The 19,918-nt window shown below is 66.1% G+C and overlaps 1 protein-coding gene across 2 annotated transcripts in view; it reads left to right on the forward strand.

The window, feature by feature from the left end:
* Nucleotides 1-19,918, forward strand: part of Gng7 (G protein subunit gamma 7) — a 72,124-nt gene that overhangs the window by 12,992 nt on the left and 39,214 nt on the right. For both annotated transcript variants that reach the window (XM_071604171.1, XM_071604174.1), the window contains exon 2: nt 9,174-9,220. The gene's annotated coding sequence lies outside the window, so the exon portion shown is untranslated. The remainder of the gene's footprint in view (nt 1-9,173; nt 9,221-19,918) is intronic.

Genomic DNA, 19,918 nt, shown 5'->3' on the forward strand with positions numbered 1-19,918 from the left:
ACACCCACAAGTCCCAGTCGAGGCCCTGGGGTCCCAGGGCAGACCCTCCCCTGAGGATCGTGTGAGGAGCATGGCGGGCATGTCCCCCGTGTCCTGTGGGATCCTGGGAAGTGCTTCCCAGCATTTCTGTGGCTTGAGCCAGGGTGGGTCGACACTGTCCTCAGGCCTGTCCCCAGCGGGGCCTCACGATCCCCCGGCCAGCCCCGTGTGGTGAAGAGGCTGCTGGCTCTGGGGGTCGTCCTGGGCACCAGGCCTTCAGGTTGTCACCGTGGGGCGTGTCGGGCGCCTGGCCTGCAGGTGGTCACTGGTGAGGACACGGCCATGTGAGGTCGCAGTGGCGCCGTGTCTGGTTCTGAGACGCAGACAGGAGGGAGCTGGATCTGGGACCCTGAGGTCTCCACGTTCTGCTGCAGACCCGGAGCTACCCCAGCTGAAAGGTTTGCTCACAGATTCCAGAAGGTCCCACTTCACCTGGGGAATGGGCAGACCCGGGCGAAAGACTGAACCTCACACCTGTGCCCCGTGCAGGGGAGGTCATCGCGCACGGGCCAGCAGGAGCACACGGAGGCCCGGGGTTGGGGCACCGTCCCAAGTCGCTCATCTGTGCCAGCCAGGGCTCAGGCTCTGTCCGGGCTCCTTGGCTTCCCCTCCCGGCCCCCTCCTGGGCCCTGCAGGACTGTTGCTCGTCCCCCTCCGCTGGCTCCTGGGCGCTGTGTCGCCTTCCTCCTCCCTGCCCCTTCCCCCGCTGGGGATGGAACCTGCCCCTTGCAGATGCTGGGCAAGCACCCACCCCCGAGCCACCCCCCAGGATCTGGCTAAGTTGCTGAGGCTGGCCTCAGACTTGCCGTCCTCCTGTCCCAGCCTCCCGAGCAGCTGGATGGCAGGGGTACAGGGCTGACCTGGCCATGCCCTTTTTCTTGATGATCTGGAAATTTTGACAAGGATCTGTCAGGGGTTTCAAAATGTCCCCAATTTGAATGTCTCTGGTGTTTTCTCTCGAGGGGCCTGGGGTTGCAGGTCCTGGGGAGGAACACATCAGGACAGGGGCTGTCCACACGACTGACCCCAGGGGGCGAGGACCTGTCACCCAGCCGAGGTGGCACTTACTAGTTTTATATCTGAATTGTTGCCAGTGCTGAGAGGTCAGGAGGTTTGGCCACAGCGGCCCCCGGCACTTGGCAGGGCTGATGGCCTTGGGCTGAATCCCACCCCGGGGTCAGGACAACCCCAAGTGAGCTGGGCGTCCCCTCTCCAGGGCTCCACCGTCCAGGCACCTGCTGTGTTGGGCTGACTTCAAGCTGGGGACCCGTGGATGGGCCCCCTGTCCCTCTGCTCTTGAGGACGAATGTCCCTGTGGTACCTTTCTGTCCCCTGTCCCAGAGAGGTGGCAGTAAATCAGGGGAGCAGGTGGGAATGTGGGAGTGAAAGTCATCTTGAGGCCTCATTGGGCACCCAGGGCTTGGGTTCCTCGGGTGACCTGAGGGCCACCAGCCAGTGGTGTCCCGGGCAATAGGCTGGGGAGGGCTGCTCCCTGCAGACCTGGGGTGGCCCTCAGAAGGCCCAGCTCAGGCCTCCCCGCGAGGGTCGGAACTCGGGTGGAGAGCCCTCGTGCAGGGATGGGGTGTCGCTGGCCAGGACGTCCACCACAGAGAGCCATCAGAGCAGCGTGGAGGGCAGACTGCGGGTGCAAGTGACCTTGAGATCTGAGAGCGCTGTGTGACCAGGACAGAGTGGAGCCACGGCCGCTCAGGCCCCAGGACAGAGCGTGTGCACGGCGGCCCTAGCTCAGCAAGTTTGCCGTGGGCACTGCGGCTGGGGCTGACCTTGCTGTCGGGCGACCGTCCCCGCAGCCCAGCCACAGCAGAGCCTCAGCTCCACCCCACGTGACAGCCAGGGACAGCCAGCGAGCTGCTGCCGGGGCCACCCCGGGCCACTCCCGGGTGGTGGGCACACCAGGCACACGTGTTTGGGGCGGGCAGTGGGGGTGGTAGGCGCCAGCCCAGCCGGGGAAGACTGGCCCTGGAGGTCACCTTGGCAGAACGCGGCTCGTGGTGGGGGAGAGCGTGGGGCTTGCTGTGGCGGAGGCCTCCCTCCGAGGGCCCTAGGGTCTGGGGGTCCAGGGGTCCGAGGGCCCGAGGGTCTGGGGGTCCAGGGGTCCGAGGGTCTGGGGGTCCAGGGGTCCGAGGGCCTGAGGGTCTGGGGGTCTGGGGTCCAGGCAGTGGCTGCTGGGGGCTTCGCAGCCAGGGAGCCTCTGTGGCGGCCGCTCAGCTCTTCGTCCCCCGAGACCGCGAGGGCAGGTGGGGAGGAAGGGGCACCCGCGTCTCAATAAAACTTTATCGACTAAAACCAGTGGCCGGCCAGAGGTCCCCCCTGCCTCTCCCGGTCCAGGGATACCGTCCTTACAGTGGCCTTTGGCACTCGGGATGATGACCTTCCTTCCCCTGGGGGCTGCCCCCGGGCTCCGTGGGCAGGGCCTTGGCCTCCGGCTGGAGGGTGAGGAGAAGCGCCCTGTGGGTAGCCTGGGTCCTGTGGAGGGGCCTCCCTGGAGGTGACTGCCCCCAGACCCCGAGCCATCTCTGGGGACACGTGTGGCCCCCCACGATGGCATCCTGGCCTGGGGTGGGAGGGGCCAGGGCTGCTGCTCAGCACCCTGCAGGGCCACCCTGCGGCGTACCCCAGCGAAGGTCTAAGGAGCTGTCCTGGAAGACCGGAGGCCATGTCCTGTTGGTCCCGCCTCCTCCCCCTTCTAGAACTTTCTTCCCTCCAGGAAAGGCCTCCTCCAGCCCCGGCCTGGCTGCACCCTGCGGCCCTGTGTGCAGCTTCCTGAGCAGAGCCCCCACCTGGCCCTGGCAGCGGGCTGGGGACAGGAGGGGACTGCCTGCCTCCCCTCCCTGCCTGGCTGGCTGATCTGCACATCCTGCTTTTAGAAAGAGTCCTTCTCTGCCGTTTATGTAATCACCCGTTAGGAGGCTGTCACAGGGTCTCACTGCTCCTCCGTCACATGTTCCAGAGCAAGTGGCTGGCTGCTGTCACCTGCCTCACTGTCTGAAATACATTTTTCCTTTTAGCTTAGATTCACAGAGAACTTGGGAACTCAGTCCAGAGAGGTCCCCACATGCCCCACCCGTGTCCCCGGGGTGCACGTCCTGGTGATGTGGTCATTTGTCGGTCAGCAGACCAGGTGCACATGTGACCTGCCCCAGCCCCTGTGCTGCCTGGACCCTCCTAGCTCATCCCCCCACGTCCATCTCTGCCCCAGGCCCCCTCGGGGTCCATGTGGCTCTTTCTGTCACGGTGCTGGGCTTGAACCCAGGCCTTGGCGGCTGAGCCGGGTGCCTCACCACCAAGCCCCGGCCCCAGCGCCCCCCCCATGCGGCCTCCGCTGTCCTCACCCCGCTGCACCGGCATCTCAGGCTGGCCCTGTTTGGACTGGGCAAATTTGTTTTGTTTTTCTGTTTTTGCCCTGAAGACTGAACCCAGGGCACCGAGCCACACCCCAGCTCTTTTTCTTTTAAGACAGGGTCTCAGTAAGTTGCTGAGGCTGGACTTGAACTTGCAATCCTCCTGCCTCAGCCTCCCGAGCACCGAGGATGACAGGCGTCCCCTCCGTGCCTGGCTGACGTGGAGGTGACCTGGAAGATGGGCAGCGCCCCACGAGGTGCCGGGTTGGAGTGGGGCGACTCTGCTGTCTCATGGACTCTTGTTGCGTCTCGCTGCCCCCCGTGGGCCAAATCCAAACCACCTGACTTTGTGAATGAAGTGTTGTTGGCACCAGCTGTGCCCCTTTTTTGTGCAGGGTCTGCGGCTGCCTCAGGGACAGCAGGGCACAGGTGGCAGCTGCCACGGGCCAGGAACCTGAGACTCATCCTCTGCCCCTCGATGGAGCCCTTTGTGAGCCCAGGTCCAGCTCCTCGAGCAGGATCCAGGCCCTAAGTGGCACAGCAGCTCCTGACCTGACCACAGAGCCCCTCCGCCCCGCCTCGGGCACGGCTGGACGCCCGCCTGTTCCCCCTGGCGACTCAGGAGTCCGGCACTGGCACCGTGTCCCTGGAGACTCAGACAGGAGGCCGCAGCCGTGGGCGGAGGCTGGGGAGGGGCCGGCTCACTGCAGGCCGTGTGCCACCGGGAGGCGGGACTGTCCCCACCCCGCTCCCCGGCCTCGGCGTAGCTCTTGTGGTTCTGAATGGAGAAGAAATGGGTTTGTACTCCCTTTCTTTTCTTGTCCCAGGTTGGCCTCTTCCCAGACCTCGGTGTCTGCCTCTGTGCATCACGGTTCTGACGGGGTGGGCCTGGAGTGACCGCAGAGCACAGGGGACGTTTCTGCCCCCAGGGAAGGTCGGCCTTGTCCCCGGGGCCCAGGGGGCCTGTGTTCTTATTTGGGAAGAGCTCCTGAGCTTCCTGCCCCCAGCAGGCACCAGAATGGCTTCTGTGGGCGGCGTGTAGACCAGGGACACTCCGTGTTGGGTGGAGGTGGGGTCAGGGGGCCTCAGGAACACCAGGGACGTGGACCAAGCCACTGGCCTGCTGCCCTTTAACCCCGGGGCCTCATGGGGCTCCAGGTCGGGCCTGTGACCACCCTGGGCTCTGGTGCCACCCCCTTGTCCCCCCCTCGCCTACACCCCAGCCGGGGGAGTGTCACCTGTCACCCGCCCCCCGGCTCCCCCTCAGTCAGCGCTCCTGGGTGACATATTTAGACGGTTGCTGTGGTGATGGCGAAGGCTGCGGCTGGCAGCCCCGGGAGGCGAGGTGCCTCTGCCTCGGGCTGGGTGCCAGCGTGGGCTGTGGGCCCGAGGCTGCCCGGCCACCCACGTGATGCCCCCAGGAGCCGCAGTGGGCAGGGCTTGCCGGTGGTCAGTGCTGGGTCCCGCTGTCCCTGCCCTGGGGCACCCTCAGAGCAGGGTCTCGCTCTGAGCAGATTCTGCTTCAGGGAGCCCCGGCCATGTCTGGGGACATTGGTGGCTGTCACGACTGGGGTGTCCTGGCAGAGTGGGGGAAGTTGGGGCCCAGGTGGTCACAGAGAACCTTCCAGCCTCGGTGTGCTGGGCCGGGAGCCCGTCCCCAGACAGCGCCGCCTGCTGGAGTCCGCAGTGGCTCGCGGCTGGGTCACCGTCCCTCCCCTTGGCCCAGCTGCTCTCACGCTCCTCACCATGGACAGAGCCAGGTCTCAGCAGATGGTCATCCTTGGGCGGAGGGGAGGCGGGACCCTGCAGACCCCAGAGCTGCTGGCTCCGCTGCTCAGGAAGGTGGCCGGGGAGGGCCACCTGGGTGCCTGCGGGTCCCCAGCAGCCAGCGCGCCGTGGGCCTTCCACATGGTGTCCCCAGGCGGGGACTTGTCTGGGGCATCTCTCGGAGCCAGAGCCCAGGTGGGCCGGGGCTGCCGTGGCAAGGTCCTGCTGTCCCCTTGCCCTGGCTCAGCCCTTCACGGGGGACCTTGGTGATGCCTGGGGACAGGTGGCTGTCATGACGGGGAGGGGTGGAGCCCAGGGACGCTGCTCAGCCCCTGCAGGACCAGGACTGTCCCGTGTCCCTGGCTCAAGGGCTGCTGCTGTGTTCAAAGGCGGCTCTGGACAGAGGACGGCCCTGCCAGGAGGGCAGGAGGGTGTGCCCAGTCTTGGCGTCTCTCTGTCCCTCTCCTTGCCGTCTGCCCTGGGGCCACCAGCTCCGTCCCTGTCCCCAGCCAGAGCCAGTCCCTTCCTGCTGGGGAGGGTCTGGGGCTCGCAGTGCCAGCTCTGTCCTCTGAGCTGTCACTTTGCCCTTGAGGAGGGCTGCCAAGGTCAACCGAGGCAGAGGGGCCTGGGGCATTGCTGGCCCTCCAGGGTCCCTCGCTCTTCAGGCTGTCCCCTGTGCCACACAGTGGGCAAGGGTCCCCTTGGTATTGCCCTGGCATGTGGCCCCATGTGTGAGCCAAAGGCCCCAAAGCTGGCCAGTCCCTGCCTCTGGTGGGGGGCTTGGCTTTAAAACAGGATGCCCATGGGCACGGGGCACCAGAGGCCCTGGCAGAGGGCCTGGTGGGTGCCGCCTGAGAGCCGTGCGCTCTGAGCCTGGGATCTGGGACCTCTGCCGCGTGTGGGGGAGCGCCTGGGAGGGAGGGCGGGCGCCGTCTCGCAGGGTCCTGCCTGTGGGCTCCGGCGCCCCCTGGCACCAGCTGTGTATCGGGTCACGTTCGCTGTGCTCAGACAGACCGCTGCTCCTGCCTGGCCGTCCTCCCCTCTCACGTCCTCAGCACCGGGTCCTCTGGGTGAGGTCCTAATGTAAAAAGAAGAAAGAAAACGAAGCCCACAGACCAGACGGATTGTCAGCAGCACTTCCCGGGACACAGTGGGGGGCAGGGGAGCACTGGGGTGTCCCCTGACGTCTGTTTCCTCAGAGTGACAGATTGTCCCCTTGGGTCATGGGGCCGGTTCTACCTGGCCTTCCTGCCCCGGTGCACCCGGCCCTGCTCTTGGTCCAACCCGGTTCACACCCGCTGTCCAGCAGGGCCCCGCGGTCCATCCTGCCCTGACTCTAGAGGTCCCCCCTCCGGGGCCTGGGGCTCCTCGTGGGAGACACGAGACACGGACGCAGCGTTTCTGTCTGACTTGGGGGTGGGTGAGGGTCGACGGGACAGCCGGGCGCCAGCTGCTGCCCCACTGTCCCTCTCTCTGCCCCACTGTCCCTCTCTCTCCCTGTCCCTCTCTACCTGTCCCTCTCTCTCCCTGTCCTTCTCTCTGCCCCACTGTCCCTCTCTCTCCCTGTCCCTCTCTCCCTGTCCCTCTCTCTCCCTGTCCCTCTCTCTCCCTGTCCCTCTCTCTCCCTGTCCCTCTCTCTGCCCGTCCCTCTCTCTGCCCCACTGTCCCTCTGCTCTGGGGTGCAGACCCGGGGGCCTTGAGCTGCTGCCAGGGCTCAGGGACAGGTCATGGGCAGGAGGGGAGGGCAGGCTGGTGAGGAGCCGTCCTCCACGTGTTCATGAGACAGACGCGTCTCATGTCTGTCAAGAGGCAGAGGCTACCCAGGTGCCCGTCAGGGGACACACAGCATGTTCTGTCCACTGGGCGAGTCCTCCAGGCAGGAGCGAGGTGACAGCTGCAGTGTGACACCTGAGGACCTCATGGTCAGTGAGAGCCAGACACAGAATGTGACCCAGCCACAGGGGGTCCAGAGTGGACCTGCGGGACAGGGCTGGGAGGGGCCGCTCGTGGGACGGGCTTCTTGGGGTGGCGGAATGTTCTGGGCCGTGCAGGTCTGACTGCGCCCAGCAGTGCACTGCCCTTCCAGCGTCCAGACTGACCCCCTCTCTCCGGCCAGTGCCTGTGTCGCCCTGTTTCCTGGCGTGGACAGTGTCCCTGGTGGATGAGAGGTACACCATCCCTCCTGCACTGTCCGCCAGCCCCCCCACCCCCCCAGTCTGTGCGGAGCCACCAGTCTGCGCATGGGTGGGGCCCACGAGGCAGAGGCCTGGCGTCCCGGCCCCTTCGCCACTGACCCTGCTGACTGCAGCCCCTCCGCCGGCCCTGGTGTGGACGGGGTCCTGCAGGGTCTGGCCACCAGCGTCCCAGGGCGCCCCGCGTTCCTGTGGCACGGGCGCCACCTGCAGGCAGCGTGGGGGGCTGCGCTCTCCTGTCCTTGGGTGCAGAGGAGCCCACATCCTCAAAGCTGTGAGTGGTTTTAAAATCTGCTGTGACCTGGCCGTGGTGGCCACCCCTGTGATCCCAGAGGCTCCGGAGGCTGCGGCAGGAGGATCAAAAGTCCAAGGCCAGCTTCTGCAACATAGCGAGACCCTGTCTCCAAATAAAAAATGAAAAGGGTCGGGGTCTGCTCAGTGGTGGAGCCCCTGGCTCCCCTCCCTGGCACCAGTAATAAATAAATAAGCAAATACACAAAAAGTGACTTTTAATTTTAGAATTTCAGACTAGCCTCTAAGGACACTGGGGCTTCCGTCCCCCTCAGAACGCAGCAGTCCCTTCCCGCCGGCATCTTACCCAACCTCAGGGGATTTGTGACAACCAGAACCCCTTGGGGACACGTTCCCATTGCTGGACTCCACTGTCCTCGGACCTCTTGTTCTCCCCGTATCCCTTCCCCGCCCAGCATGGCACCTGGGACCACGGCTCCTCTGGGCTGTGCACCCCGGTTCTCCCTACTTTCTGTGACCCGACAGTCTGGCCGGCTCCTGCCCCCTCTGGCCTGGGTGGGCCTGAGGTTTTCCAGAAAGACCAGGGCTCTGGGTTCTGAGAAAGTACTCAGGAACAAGTAGCCTTTCTCACGTGTCAGATCCCTTGGAGCCAGCACTAATTGGTCCCCAGCTGTATACTGGGGTTCCTAGGCCACCCCAGGCCTGGTGCCCTGCTGGGGTCCCCAGGTCTCAGCACGGGCCGTTCTCCCAGCTGCGGTTCTTAGTGACAGGACCCAGAGCAGAGTCAGAGGTGGGAACCGCATGTGGGGGCACTTGGGGACCAGGCAGGGCCTCCAGTTTCCTCCCAGGGAGTCCCATAGGGTGCACTTGGTCCCCACAACACACCTGTGGAAAGTCACTGAGAGCTCACAGAGACCCAGCGCCTGGGGTCAGTGGGGGACACGCGGCCCCTCTGCCTGGCGCGTGCTGAGATCCCAGATCCAGAGGCGCCTAGGGGCTGAGCGGAAGCCACACTGTTGGCCCCAAGGCTCAGGCCCAGGAGCCCCTCCTGTCACGGGGGGTGGAGTCCCCAGGCCCCGGTCCCCAGACGCTCAGGCCAGCCTTGGAGCTGAGACCTGCTCAGAGACCTGCTTGTCCCCACCTGCTCCTGGGGACCGAGGCTTGCTTCCCTGGACTGTGGACTTTGGTGGTAACTTGGGGAAGGGCAGGGCAGCCTGATGAGCCGGTCACCTGGGGACCACGAGGCTCTGTGCGGTGGACAGCACATTTGCAAACAAGGAAGGCCGGGCAGCTGTCCACCCTGGCGGGGAGTCCTCTTCTCAGACGTGGAGACTTTGTTAGCGACACCTGGGGGAGGGGGACAACGCCCCTCGGACAGGTGGCCCCTGAGGTTTATCCTGCCCACAGGCCGAAGCCTCCCACTGGTCCCGCAGAAGGGCCCTGAGGCAGGACTGGTGGGCCTCTGGCGTCCCCTGAGGGCATGCCCCTCCGTGCCAACCCTGCGCCCACCTCCAGCACCTCCCACAAAGTGGTGCCAACTCACGCTGTGTTTCTCTTGCAGGAAGCGAGCGCTGGGTGACGGACGCGGTGGAGGGCGCTCCCGCACAGGTACGTGCTGCCACCTGCCCTTGGCTCTCGTGTTCCGTCGCTGCTCTTGAAGTCAGGCCGAGAGGGGAGTTGGGCGGCTGTCCAGGAGGCGTCCGCTGTGACCTGCCCTGTGTCCGGGGGCTTCTTACCACAAAGACTGTGCATGAACAGTGGGGAACAGGGACTGTGCGGGGTTCCTCACAACGTGTCCTGCTGTGTGTGAAGCCATGGCACTGGTGGGGCTGGTCCTCAAGAGCTCTGGACAGCGTCAGGACAGGGAGCACACGGCTGTGCCACCTGCCTTTTGGTCATCTGAACTCCACCCCAGCAAGTTTTAAGAGGGAGCTTTTGTCCTGAGTGACCCGACAGTAGTCATGGCCAAGGCCAGAGCTGTCTTTGAATGGAAAGTGTATTAGAAACTCGTCTCAGTCTGTTTTCTGTTGCTATGACAAAGCACCCAAGGCTGGGTACTTTAAATATAAGAAAGGTTCATTCCGGCTCTTAGTTCTGGAGGCAGGATCTGGTGACTGTACCTTGTATTGTATCCCAGCAGGACAGGTGATGTCATGTAGTGGGAGCTCAGGGGAGATGGGGAGTGTTGTGTGCAGAGGTGACGTGGCCAGAGCTGATGCAAGAGACCTGGGTAGGGCCGGGTCACTCTCTTACAGCAAACTGCCCTTTTGTGCTGGGCCAAACCATCCATCTTGTGCAGTCCACCCTCCCCACCTGGGACCGTCACCTCCTGGTCCCCTCCCACTCAGCCCACCCCTTAATCCCACTGCTTTCAACACTGACATCAAAGTGTTCCGCTGACCAGGTCACAAGCCTGGGTGACAAGCCACCTTCAGACCTTGGCGCCCCTCTGTGCCCTGGCAGGAGGGCAGATGGGGAAGGTTCTTTGTGACAGTCACGGGTGAGGCTAGGCCCAGGTTTGGTGGTCAGCAGGGTGGCTGCTGGCACAGGAGGGGCCCGGGGCCGAGCGCTGTGGGTGTCCCTTGTGTGAAATTTATGGAAGGGTCAAGTCTGTGGGGACAGAAGGGTGGTGGGCAGTGGTGAGGCTGGGACTGTGGTCACTGCACATTCTGCCGCGGTGATGGAGGTGAGGGAGGTGACAGAGGGGCACCTGTGGCCCCGGAGCCCCAGGAGGGCGTCCTGGGCCGTGCGCCTGTGTGACGCCACGCCAGGCTGAGAATCTGTGCCTTAGCCCACGGACGTCTTCTGGTGGAGGAGGTGACCACGGTGGCCCCGGTGGAGCAGGCAGTGCTGGGCAGGGGAGGACATGGCGCACGGGGGTGCGGCAGGGGTACAGCCGCGAGCTCATGGAGCGTGGGGACCTCATGGTGCTGGACCCGCCCGGGGAAAGCCCCAAGAGACGCTCAGCCTCAGTCAGCAGGAGCAGGCGGAGGTGGGAAGGTGACATGGAGTGGGACGGGCGCGTGCCCGGTGGGGACAGACGCTCGCTGGGCGGCTGCCGCGGTGTGGCGGGTTGGCCCTGGCTCTGGGCCTCTGTGGAGGCCAGGGAGCAAGGAGCAGGCTGTGGTGGCCTCCACCTCCCGGAGCGCCACAGGCTGCCCACCAGACCTGACCCAAGCCCTGTCCCCAAGCAGGACTCCCACAGAGAGCAGGGGTGGGCGTGGGCTCCGGGGCTGCGGTGACGGCCACCAGGGCTGCATGGCCGACACCAGCACAGAGCTTGGGCCTGACCCTGTGGCCAGGAGCACAGAGCGGCCTCGCTGGGCCGAACCAGGCCCGGAGCCCCGGTGCCGCAGGCTGGCCCCACTGAGGCCCAGAGACGGTCCTCGTCCCCCTCCTCCAGCGTCAGAGCCACAGCCCGCGTCCTCAGTCTCGCTGACCCTGGCCGTCCACAGTCCCAGGCTGCGGGGTGCACCCTCTGAGCTGGGCAGTTGTCCCTCCTCTGACTTGTCACCTTGGGGCTCTGCAAGCCGGCCTGGGGCCGCCTGGGTCCCGTGTCTGCGCGGCCTGTCCACTAAGAGCGTCTCTGCATTGGCTTTCTGGGGTTCCGGGCGGGGGGCCCGCGGGCAGGTCCACAGGCGCTCTGTGAGGCCGGCCTCCCGCCTGTGGCCTCCAGGGCGCCCTCCCTCAGGCCGTGCCCGTTTGCACCTCCCACCGTGGTTGGCAGGGGTCTGTGACCGTGGCCTTCTCCCCGGTGACTCCTCGGTCACCCGCGGCGCCAACCTTCCTCGGGGCTTGTGGAAACCTTGACCCCCGCGGTGGCTCTGCCCAGGAGGGTCCGGCACACCTGGGCCCGCGTCCTTGGTCTCGGCCTCGCTCTTGTGCCTGCACCTGGCCGCGCGTCTCCTGCGTCTCGGGCCGTCTGAGATGACGCTGTGCTGGCCTGGCCCGGGGGGTGACGGTGGCCCTGCCCCACTTGGGGACACTCTCAGGTGGAGACGTTTGTGGTGGCCATGGCTGGAGGAGGGAGCCCTGGCCTGGGGGGAGCAGGGTCGCTGCTCAGCACCTGCGGGGCCAGGATGTGGCCAGAGAGCCACGGCAGGTGGCAGCCGTGGGGGACGGCGGCCAAGGAGCGCCCACCCTGACCTCACCTCTGTCCCCAGCAGCACCAGGCCGGCTGCTGGACTCCTCTGAGGCTTGGAGGGCCGGGGTCTCCATGCTGAGTCAGTCTTTCCGGGGCAGCCTCAGGTCACCCGGCTGTCACCAAGTGAGGGCCACGGCCACCCTCAGGGGACAGCGCTGCATCCTGCTGTTCTGGGGGCTGGGCTGGGGCAGGGCAGGCCTGGCACGGTGAGGCCCTGGGTTCCACCCCCAGCTCCACATAAATAAATACACAGAATAAAGGTAAAGCTAAAAACTAAAAAAACAGAGAGCTTCTGCCAGTCCCCAGGGAACCCGGCCATTGCCACCAGCAGCCGCCGGGGGCAGAGGAGGCCGCGGGTCCTGCAGTCCCCCACGGCCCTGCAGCTCTGCCACCCGCCGCTGGCCTGGCATGGTGCCCAGCAGAGAGACTCCGGGACACTAGGCTGGCGTCCCCCATGCTGCGGGCCCCTGTGTCACAGCTGGCGCGTTTCCTAGTGTCCACACCCACCAGGGCCCCGAGCCCACCCAGGCCGGGAATGAATGTGTGGCCACGGCAGAGGGGCAGCCGGGGCGTGGAGACGACCCTCGCCAGGCCGGGGTGACCGTCCCCACCCCCAGCTGCCCTGGCCTGGAAAGGGCTGACACCTCCCAGCTCAGGGCCATCGTCCCTGTCCCTGTGCGGGAGCAGAGGCCTCTGCCAGGTGCCGGTGTCTGGCTGCCGCCGGCCAGGGGAGCGGGCATGCAGGGTGGGAGGAGGCCACCCGGCCAGGGCTGCCCCCACGCCTGCCCCCACGCCTGCCCCCACGCCTGCCCCCCCACGCCTGCCCCCACGCCTGCCCCCACGCCTGCCCGCGGTGACCTCTGGTGTCCGGCGTGAACGGGGGTGGCTCCGTCGTTTTCCTCAGAGTTCACGGGTCTCTCATCCGCTCTGGGTGGCCTACCCGCCCACAGGGACCCTGGGCGATGTCACTGGGGAGCTCCTGGCCTGGAGTGGTGGGACAGGGACGCACCAGGAAGGACCGGGCCCTGTGGCCGAGCCGCTGGAGCTCCTCAGGCCAGGACTCCTCAGCCGTGGCTGGCGGGCTGAGCGGCCTCTCGGAGCGTCCTTGTCCTCGGGAGGCTCCGGGGGCCTGCTGGAGTCAGCTGGAGCCTGTCTGCGGCGTGGCCTCGGGAGGGCCACCTTCCGCCTGTCCCCGGGGGCTGTGACACACACTACCCTGCTTCTGCCCATGGACAGGCTCTTCCCTGGAGGGACTGCCCAGGCGTACGGGGGGTCCTGGACCCGCTCTGCCCGGGCAGGCAGTGGTGGTGGCCAGTGCCCAGCCCACGGCGGGACCAGCCGCAGCCCCCTCCCCTGTCTGCTCCGCGGGCACGGGGACTTCCTGACGCACAGGGAGCTCAGACGCGATCCTCTCCCGCAGGGCCCACCTGGGTGATCCTGCCCCAGGGACACTGGGCCCTGCCTGGGGACCCGTGAGGTCCTCACAGCTGGGAGTCCTGCAGCCCCTGCAGAGCCCAGGGCACCCCCAGAAGACCGCCCGGCCCAGCTGGTCCTCAGTGCCCAGGGGACCCTGCGTACATTTTTGGAAAAACAATCGAGTTGGCTCCTGCCCACCCTGGTCAGCATAGGGAAGTCCCAGGGGGCAGCCGCGTCTGCCTGGCCTGGCGCTGAACAGCCGGCCTCCGGTCACCGCGCTGCCTCGGACACGGGGACTTCGGTCCCTTAGCACTGGAGGGCGCTGTGCTGGGCAGACGTGCCTACCCTCTCCCCCACTCACCAGCTGATGGTGCCACAGCACCCAGGTGGCCCTGCGGTCATCATTCAGGAAGCACTGAGTCCCCTTCCTGCTCACAGACAGCAGAGCACACCCAGGGCAGATGGTGGAGACCAGGGCCGGCTCCTGACCTCACCAGCCTGGGCCTGTTGCTGGGCAGCGTCCCGGGCCTCAGAGGGCAGGTGAGCATGGGACAGGGCCTCCGGGGCCCCGGGATCGAGGGGTCTCCCCTGGGGTGGCTCTGGCCCAGGGAGGTTTCTGACTGAAGGGTGTGGACGGTCTGGGGGAGGCCACCCACCATGCCCCGGGTGGCCCCACCAGGACTCCCCTTGGGGACAGTCAAGTCACTCTCTGTCTTTTGTGTTGGGGCGTCTCCGTCCCCACCAAGCCCCAGGGACGCAAGCCCGCCCTCCGCCCCGTAGAGCCAGCTGGTGTCCCCAGCAGCTGTTGTCACCTCCCAGCTCACCACCGCCAACCCCGAGACGCGGAGGGTGCCGTCTGCGGCCCTGAGCAGGGCGTCCCCCGAGGGGCGGTGCCCAGCTGCCCAGGAGCCCAGGCAGCAGACGTGTGCCGTCGCTAAGCAACCGCCCACAGCCGCCTCGCCAGCCGGCGATGCCCAGGACGGTCACGGTCACGGCGCACTCACGGAGCCCCGGCCCCCTCTGACTCAAGGCACACGTGGGGGTGACTGTCACGCTTCAACCAGGGACTGTGGGGACACGGGGGAGCCCAGTGCAGGCTGGAGGGAACTCACCTGGGTGGGTGTGGGGGTCCGCGTGGGGGAGCACCCGCCTAACAGATGGGTGGGCGCAGCCTGCAGAGGTGAGGTGCCATCTGCTCAGAAGCAGGGCGCAGCGGAGAGGCCCTCGGGGCTGGAGAAGGCAAGCCGCGGGGACCCACGTGGCTGGGTGTGTCGGGACAGCTTACAAAAGTGTCCGGTTAGGGCGGAGCAGTGGCCGCGCCTGTCATCCCAGAGACCCACCCGGGAGGCCGAGGCAGGAGGATGGGAGTTCAATCCAGCCTCAGCAACTGAGGAAACCCGGCCTCAAATAAAACAGGCAGCCGGGCTGGGCTCCGGGCAGGGCACTCGCGGGGCACGTGGGAGGCGCGGGGTTCGGCCTCAGCGCCACATAAATAAATAAGATCAAGGCATCTGTCCATCGCAACCACAAAAAGTGTCAGAATAATAAAACGTAGAGAGGGCTGGGGCGTGGCTCCGAGGTAGCTCCGTCCCCGGGACCGAGCGCAGCGGGAAGGCCCGTGAGGGCCCCGGCCTGGGTCACCTGTTATTGTTACTGGACGCGTCTCTGAGTGGCGCTGGTGAGCTCCGGACCAGGCTGTGGACTTACAGAGTCCAGCTCCGCCGCCCCTCCCTGCTCCCCGTCGGCGGGACCCCAGTTCACACCGTGGCCCCCTTCCCATCTCGTGCTGTCGGGTCCAGGAGCCCCGTGGTGCTTGGCCATCAGGTCCTCAGGCTCCTCTGGGCTGTGACAGCTCGGGGCGTCCCCGGTCGCCTGACCGTCTGGGGGCCTGGCCGGCGTTCTGCAGAGGGTTCTCCACGGGAGCTCGTCTGGTTTCAGGGTTAGACCGAGGTCACAAGACTTGGGGACAAATGTGCCCAAGAGGTGTCCCCTCCTCGCCCTGCCAGGGTGCTGAGACCCACAGGACATCACCGTGACATTGATCTGGACCTCCTGCTGGAGGAGGGGTCGCCAGGGCCAGCCTGGCCTGTCCTGCCCTTTGGGACCCAGTCCCCGAGTCCCACTTGCACTTGGGAGAGGGGAACCAAGCCCCGCCTCATGGGCAGACAACCGTGGTCCACGCGGAACTTCCCTCCGTGACATTTCCAGTTCGTTTTTAGAACTTCTCTTTTCTTCGGTGCTGGGGATGGAACCTGGGGCCTCCACCCTGACCGCCCTGCACCCTGACCGCACCTGGCCACATGGTGCTCGGGGCTCTGACGAGGACAGACACAGGAGAGAACTGGGCAGAAGGACGGCCCGCGGCCCTCCGCCAGTGTCCCCAGCAGGGCCCAAGTGACCTGGGTGCCATGTCCCAGAGCTCTGTGACGTTCTCCACAGAGCCGGCTCCTCCTGGGTGGGCCACAGGGGTGGGCAGAGCCCTGGCACCAGGGCGGCTGGTTCCCACCGCTGAGCCTGCACATGGTGTCCGGGCCACCGGCTTCTTCTGTCTCCCACAGACCAGGCCTCACCTGCCACCGCCTTGAGCTCCGGCCCTGTGGGTGGCTGCAGGTGGGAGGGGGCTGTTGGCCGGGCTCTGGGCACCCGAAGGCCCAGCCCAGGTCCACGTGGCCTCCTTCTCACCTGGGCATCTAGGAGGCTCACCTGGCTGGCATCTCGCTGTCCCAAGGGGACCGCCACGTCACTCACTGGGTTGTCATCTGAGCTGCCATGTGCCTCTCACAGCCTGTCACCATGCGTCCCAGCACTATCGAGAGCTCGGTCCTGTCCCCATGTCAATCCAGTAACAAGGACACGGTTTTGAGAACAAGTTTCTAGAGCAAAGGAGAGCCCAGGGCTCCCGACCCAGAGGCTGGATTCTGTTGGGGAACAGGGGACTCTCAAGAGGGGACTCGGCCACGTCACCTGGTCTCGGCCAGCGTTGCAGTCCACCTGTTGATCTGGAGTGGTCACTCCCAAGGTCTTGGGTGCCTGCGGCTGGACTCCTGGGCTGCCGTGGTGGGTGGGTGCTGGGGGCTGGGGCTGCCCAGGGTGGGGAAGCCATTCCCGGGGGCCACGGGTGCTGCGCTGGGGCCCAGGGCGGATGCCCCATGGCAGGTGTGCCCAGCGACTTCCCAGGGCGGGAAGCTGCCCTCCCCCCCGCCGCCCACCCCCTCCAGAGGCCTCCCAAGGCGCCTGGTTGTGATGGAGCCGACCTGAGCCCCCAGGGACCGAGGCCGAGGCAGGAGAATGCCAAGTTCAAGGTCGGCCTCAACAACTTGGCGAGGCCCTAAGCACCTCACTGAGACCCGGCCTCAGATGAAAGGTTCAGCTCAGGGCTGTCGCCCGGGCTCAATGCCCAGCACCGAAACAGAAGAGGTGCACGAGGGTCTGTCTGGAGCCCCAGCCCCGGCCTGGTCACAGGAGGCTCCGTGGAAATGGGGGGCCTGGCGACCCCACCTCCCGAGGCAGCCTTGCCCACAAGGACCCGCCCCCTGCACCCCCTCCCAAGGGCACCGCCCCTGGCGTCCTGGTAACCATGGAGACATGGGGAGCCCGAGCCCTGTGGTGGGCACAGCCTGGTCCCCAATCCCCGTCCAGCGTCCTGTCCTTGAGCAAGGAGAGAGAAGGGGGTTGGACACACCCAGGCAGCCCAACAACGGGACCCCGCCTGGGGCCCCCACTCTTGCCCCGGGGGCTGCCAGCCCTGAGCCGCCAGGGCCCTGGCCCTGTGATGCTGGGAGGGGGCAGCTGGAGGGCTGTGAACCTGACCTCCGTGCCCCGGCCACAGGTCTGCTGGCCTGGAAGGAACCTGTGCTCTGCTGAGGCCACCAGGCAGGGCACAGTGTGGCTGCCCGGGGCAGCTGCAGCCAAGAGGTGGCCTCCTGGGGTGACCCTGCAGCGCCTCCTCTGAGCCTGGTGCCTGTCGCTGAGCACTGTCCTCAGGCCCGTCCAGGTTGTGGCAGCGGTCAGGATGGCCCGTGAGTATCCCACCATCCACTGATGGACACGTGGCCCCTTTTGGCCGGGGGTCAGCGTTGCTGTGGACGCAGGAGCGCAGACGTCTGTCTGAGCCCCTGCTCGGCACTCTGGGGCTTGGGCCACCTTTGTGGTCGGCTCCACCCCTCTGCCCAGGCCTGGGCCTCTGCTGGCCTCTCAGGACATGGGCATCCCCGGCCAGCAGGATCGAGGGCCTGGACTAAGCGTCCCCTCACTTGGGCCCACGCACTTCAGGAGGAGCCAGCTCCGGGTTGCTGACCACCCAGCGTGCGGTCTCAAGGGACACAGGCCATGCAGGTCCCCCAGAACTACTGGCCTTCCCGGGTTCTGGTCCCCGGGTGTGGTGGCCTTCCCGGCCCGTGGAGCTGGTCTCTGTCCAGTGACAATAATCTTCCGTCAGCAAGAGACTAATACCCTGGAAAGACAGGCGTCGCTGGGGGCAGCCTGGGCCATGGGGACCCTCCGCAGTGCCAGGGCCTTGGGGGGCGTTCGGCCACCTTCCTCACGGCCTGGGTGTGGCAGGGGGACGAGCAGGCCTCTGAGGGTCCGTCACCCGGCCTCGCTGCGGGACTGGAATCGAACCGGAGCCCGTGGGTCCGAGATCCATGGCCGGACGCACTGCCCCCGCAGGGCCCCTGGCCACGCCTCTGCTTGCCTGGCCACGCGGACGTTCCCTGTCTCTTCCTCCCACTTTCCCTGGCCACCCTGCTCCAGCCGGACTTGTTTGTGGCCACCTTCTGGCTGTGTCCCTCTGTGGTGGGAGCCCCAGGTGTCCCCTGGGAGGACGTTCTGCCTGTCCCGTGGGACTGGACCCACCTTGTGGCCTCTCGGAATCTTCCTTGCCTGTCCCGAGGCCCCACTCCAGATGGTCACCTGGGTTCTGGGCTTCCACAGGGACTTCCAGGAAAGCAGTCCTCTGAGGTCCTCCGAACGTGGTGGACTCTCTTCAGCCCCAGGCAGGGCAGGTGGGCTGGGCCCTGCCCTCAGTGAGCAAGTGGTGGGTGCAGGAGGGGAGGGGTCAGGTCCCCCAGGAGGAGGGCATCAGCCAGGGAAAAACAGAAGCTGACCACCGGGAGCTTCTCCCCTTGTCAGCCAGGGAGGTGACCCAAGGCCACCACACAGCCCAGTGGGGCCAGCGCCGCGGCCACAAGCATGTTCCCTGTGGGACGCCAGCGGCTCAGATGGGTGCCCTGGGCCCGTGGCTGCCGGGGCCCTGCGAAGCCCACCAGCAGCTGGACTGTCCCTTGGAAGCCGCACCTGCCCTCCCTGCTGGGGGTCAGCGTCCCTCCAGAACTTCCACCTGCTTCCGTAGGATGCGGCTCCGTCGTCGGCCTCCCTGTGACGTCCTGTTGCTGGCCTTGAGCGCCCGTGCGGCAGGTTCCCGGGACTCGGCCCTGCTGTGGGTGTCGGCCCCCGGGCAGGCGGGCAGGGCTGGGGCTGGTCCTCTGCGCGGCGCCCGCCGCCTTCACTCTGCGGAGCTGGTTGCTCTGCTCCCCCAATGGGAGCGCGAAGGACACGCCATAAAGTTCACCCTTTAAAAGCGGGTGACCCCCTTTAAAAGCAGATTTGTGCAGCCATCACCACTGATTCCAGAACATTCCACCCCCAAAGGAAGCCCCTCCCCACAGGCAGTTCCTCCCACCCCCGCCCTGTGCCCGTGAGTCCAGTCCCGTCTCTGGACTCCCCTGTCCTGGACTCCCCTGTCACTGGTCACACGCTGTGGCCTGTGTGTCTGGCTCTCACTGAGCACCAGGTCCTCAGGTCCCTCCACGCTGCAGCTGTGTCACCTGGCTCCTGCTGGTGGCTGAGGGACGGTGACACTTGTTTTAAGAGGTTGTGCATGGTGGACCCTCCATGGTCATCTGATTGTTGAGGACCACTGCTCCCTGGTCAGGGCTCGTCACGATTGTCAAGAGCACTAGCCACAATCTGGCTGCCGTCTAGAACGTGGACAGCAGGCTGCCCCGAGAGGACAGACTGTAAGTACACTAGAGTCCGCAGGCGGGCGGTCCCCTCCTAGCCGCCCACTCTGCCCACAGGCTGGAAGCCACCACAGGCCACAGGTAAGCCATGGACCTCACTGCCCATTGCCCTTCCAAGTGGCATCTTCCTGGTGCAGGACATTTGCAGGACATTTTCGCGGGCTGCCCTTCCGCGGACACCTTCCCTGCGGACGACTGACCGCCTGCTCCTTGGGTTGGGGCTCAGATGTGCCCTCTTGGCGAGGTTCCCCAGCCTCAGCTCTTTGCTTTGCACCCCACCCTGTCCCTCTGGGCCATCTCATTTCCTCCAGGGCTACCCAGTCACAGAGTGCCTCCTACACGGTCACTGAGGGCCAGCTCCTGGGCCTCGTCTAGACCAGGGACTGGCAGACTCTGACCATAAGGGCCACATGATCAATAGCCCTGGGTTTGTGGGCCAGAAGGCCTCAGTCACCGTTGCCAGCCGCCTGGGAGCACATCGGGGCTGTCACAGTGCACGGGGGCGGGTGGCGTGGGCCAGTGAGACCCACTGATCCAGACGGGCGGCGCGGGAACTGGTCTGCTGTCCCCTGAATCAGAGGGTCTCCTGAAGGACCCATCACGATCCCTGCGTGTGGGCGTCTCATCTGGGGTGATTCAGCCCCCAGGGAACATCGGCCACATCTGGGGACGTGTGTGGCTGTCACGCCTGGGGTGTCCTGGCCTGGAGCCGGTGGAGGCAGGGAT

Source organism: Marmota flaviventris, chromosome 1 (assembly GCF_047511675.1).
Source record: "Marmota flaviventris isolate mMarFla1 chromosome 1, mMarFla1.hap1, whole genome shotgun sequence".
Lineage (NCBI taxonomy): Eukaryota > Metazoa > Chordata > Mammalia > Rodentia > Sciuridae > Marmota > Marmota flaviventris.